Genomic DNA, 4,314 nt, shown 5'->3' with positions numbered 1-4,314 from the left:
TGGGGTCCATGTGTTTCCTAAACAAAGGAATGAACACACAAGACATACATGGCGGCCACTGCGAATGGCACACTCTGCTTTATTTTATCCAGCCATTTGTGGAATGTTGCCAAGTCACGGGACATGTGTTGCTTCTCTGACCTTTCCTTGACTCGCAATATCAGTAAACATTGACCAGTTCCCAGAGCCCGCTGTTTACAGCTGGCTCCTTTATCCTTCTTGTTTGCAGAGAAGGAATGTCCTGCTTTGTTTGCAAGAGCAGGGCTTATCGGGAACATCTCGTTTGCAAGCACACAGTCCTCTACAAATGAAATTTAATCGTCTTCCTCCTCTTCTTCATCCTGGTTAATTTGAAGGTAACGGAATTCATAACTCTCTTTGCTGTTAGCAACTGCGTGCAACCAATCACGTAGTTTATTCTTCAAATATTTTTTAGTAAGATATTTCAAATACCTTTTTGAAAAAGGCACCTCTGATGCTATGGCAATCTTGCTCTTGCTCCTTTCGATGGTTACCACCCCTTACCAAGGTTCTCAGCTTTGCCGATAACTTTGATCCTTTCTTGCAAAAACTGCTCAAAATTGGCAGCATCCATGATTCCATCTTTTACAGGGTAGGTGCAATCAAGAGTGAATTTCAGAACCTGCTTCTTTTGTTTGCCCCCCTTCACCACAAGCTTTTTCACAGGTGCCATGGCAGTAGCGGAGACAGAAAGCCCGATATCACTTTAACATAATTTTCTTTCCCTTGGATATATATCCAGTAGTGGGATTGCTGGATCATATGGTGGTTTAATTTTTAGTTTTTTGGGGAACCTCCATACTGTTTTCCGTAGTGTCTATACTTATTTACATATACACAATTTACATATACATTTACATACACACCAACAGTATGTAAGAATTCCCTTTATTCTTCATCTTCTCCAGAATTTATCTTAATTTCTAAATTTAGGTATGTGGTACGTCTCCTATTTCTCAGTCAATCTGGCTAAAGTTGTGTCAATTTTGTTTATCCTTGCAAAGAATCAATTTTCTATTTATTTACTTATTTATTTTGAGACGGAGTCTCACTCTGTCTCCCAGGCTGGAGTGCTGTGGTGCGATCTCGGCTCACTGCAAGCTGCACCTCCCGGGTTCAGGCCATTATCCTGCCTCAGCATTCCAAGTAGCTGGGACTACAGGCGCCCACAACCACGCCCGGCTTTTTTTTTTTTTTTTTTTTTTTTTTGTATTTTTAGTAGAGACGGGGTTTCACCGTGTTAACCAGGATGGTCTCCATCTTCTGACCTCGTGATCCACCCAACTCCACCTCCCAAAGTTCTGGGATTACAGGCGTGAGCCACCGCTCCCAGCCCAATTTTTATTTTAATTGATTTCCTCTGTTGTTTATCTATTCTTATATTTATCTCATTCTCACCCCTATTGATTTTTTCCATCAACTAAATTTGAGTTCAGTTTGTTTTGTTTTCTAGTCCTTTATGTTGTAAAGTTATTTACTTGAGATACTTTTATTTTTATAATGTCAGCTTTTAAGCTATAAATTTTCCTCTTAGACCTTCTTTTACTCATTGTGTAAGTGTTGGGATGTTGTTTTAAATTTTCATAAGTCTCAGTGTTTTTCTAATTAATTTGTTTTGGATTTTTTTATTTAACCTATTTGTTTTGTAAAATAGTGTTGTTTCATTTCCACATACTTACATTTTTTTAGTATTCCTTATGTTATTTAATGTTAGTTTCATTCCATTTTTACTAAAAATATATATTTTACGTTGGTTTTGTTTGTTTGTTTCTGAGACAGAGTCTTCCTCTTCACCAAGGCTGAGTGCAGAGGCGTGATCAGGGTTCACTGTAGCCACATCCTCCTGTTCTCAAGTGGTTCTCTCACCTCAGCCTCCTGAGTAGCTGGGATTATAAGCATGCATCTTCATGCCCAACTAATCTATTTTCTTTTTGAAGAGATGAGATCTCACTATGTTGCCCTGAGTATTTTTAAACTCCTGGACTCAAATAATCCTCCTGTCTCAGACTCTCAAAAGTCTGGGATTATAGGCACGAGCCTCCTTACTCAGCTGTATGTTTTCAATCTTTATTTGTACCCATTTTATGGCCTAATATATAGTCTACCCTGGTAAATGTTTCATGTACAATTGAGAATGCTATGTATTGTGCAGTTTTTTGGGTAGAATGTACTCGGTATTTCTTTCAGTTGTGAGTGGTTAATAGTTTTGTTCAAGTTCACAGTATTCTCACTGATTATATTGATTAATTTTGTGTGTTAACTTTGCTGGGTAACTGCTAAGCTACATGGTCAAATATTATTCTGAATGTTCTATGAAGGTGAACTTGTTTTGGATTAGATTAACATTTAAATTTGAGGATTTTGAGTAAAGCTGATTACCCTGTATAATATGGGTGAGCCTCATATAATCAAGGGAAACTGTCAGTAAAAATAGAATAATTTATCCAGAGGAAAAAAAAATCTTCCAGTAGACTGCCTTTAGTTTCAGATTGCAATCATTTCTCAGGATGATCAGCTAGCTACCTGGTGCCAGGTTGATTTCATTGAACTGCTTTCATCATGGAAGACAGTATTTTGTTGTTGCTAAAATATACACTTACTGTGGATATAAATTTGCTTTTCTTTTATGCAATGTTTTCTCCCAAAACTATCATCCATGGCCTTACATCATGACTTATCCACTATTATGGAAGTCCACACACAATTGCTTATGTTCAAGGAACTGACTTCACAACAAAGGAGGCACAGCATACTGTGGTCATAGAATTCATTGGTCTTGCCATATTTTCTCCACCAGAATTATGGAGCTGGCCAATATAACTATGAAATGGTCTTTTGAAGACTCCATGACACTGCAATCTAAGTAGTAAATACCATGTAGCACTGGGGCACATTTCTTCAGAAAGTTGTGTATGACCTAAAACAGCATCCAATATATTGTAATGCTCCTCCCATACCCATGATTCATAGGTCCAGGAATCAACAAGTTGAAATGGGAATGGCAAAACTATTACCACTAGTGTCTCACTTGTAACATTTTTTTTTTCTATAATCTTAAGCTCTGCTGCTCTACAGGTCTTAATTACAAAGGGATGAATACTTTTACTAGAAGACACAAGAATTCCATTGAACTGGAAATTAAGATTTCTCCTCAGCCACTTTGAGCTCCTCATTACTCTGAATTGTGAAGAAGAGACTATTAATAGCCCAGACACTTCTAGAATGAAGCTTTGTGTCAGTCCCAAAGTAAAAAGCTACAACCAGCTGAAGCATTTTCTAAGAGCAAAGGAAATACAGTGTGTGTAGTTAGTTATGAATACCAAATATGACTGCATGACAAGTTATAGAAAGGGTGATTGGAGTTGTCTTATTTTGTTTTATTATGAATATGTATATAAATAAATTTTTGTTTTCTACGTTAAGTTTTTATCATGTAACATAATATATATTTACTTTATATCATAGTATTTATGTATTGTTTGTGTTACATCATATTATTTAAGTTATGGGATATCAAGAAGAAGAGTCAACATTTTCCTAAGATTTTGCATTCTCTTCTGAGAAAGGAGTTAGTACATTTTCAGTTATATGCAGGATAGTTGTATTATATTTGGCAGGAGTATGGCCTTCTAATTGTCTTTATTAAGAGTTTAGGTATGGTGTACAGAGATGTATATAGGTGGCAGTTGGACAAGGGGTAGACTTGTAATGTTTACTTTTTTGTGGCACCGTTGTTGGGTCACAGTGCCCAGGTATTTGATCAAACATTATTCTGGATGTTTCTTTGAATGTGTTTTATGGATGAGATTAACATTTAAATCAGTAGACTTGAGTAAAACAGATTACACTTTATTGTGGCTGAGAATCATCAATTAATGGAAGGATTTAATTAAATAAAAGAGACATCTCACAAGGAAGAAGGAATTCTGCCAGTAAACTGCCTTTATACATGGACTACAACTTTTTCCTGGGTCAGCAGTCTGCCAGACTACTCTTAATATATTAAACTTGTACCTCTGCAATCATATGACTGATTTCAGAAAGAAATTCCTTTGTACTTGCCTACCAATCTATTTATTCCTTTAATTACTATCTAGAGAAATTTTATACACACGCACACACACAATTGGCCCTCTATATCTGTGGCTTCTGCATCTATTAATCCAACCAACTGTGAATCACAAATATTCAAGACAAAAATGATAACAAAACAATAAGAAAAATAATATGGCCAGGCGCAGTGGCTCGCCCCTGTAATCCCAACACTTTGGGAGGCCGAGGTGGGCAGATCAC

General features: G+C 36.7%; 1 pseudogene; it reads right to left on the bottom strand.

The window, feature by feature from the left end:
- Window positions 1-314: 314 nt before the first annotated feature.
- Window positions 315-1,068, bottom strand: LOC108583881 (annotated as a pseudogene).
- Window positions 1,069-4,314: the final 3,246 nt, after the last annotated feature.

This window comes from Papio anubis, chromosome X (assembly GCF_008728515.1).
Source record: "Papio anubis isolate 15944 chromosome X, Panubis1.0, whole genome shotgun sequence".
NCBI classification, from domain to species: Eukaryota; Metazoa; Chordata; class Mammalia; order Primates; family Cercopithecidae; genus Papio; species Papio anubis.
This window is presented reverse-complemented; position numbering and strand designations above follow the sequence as displayed.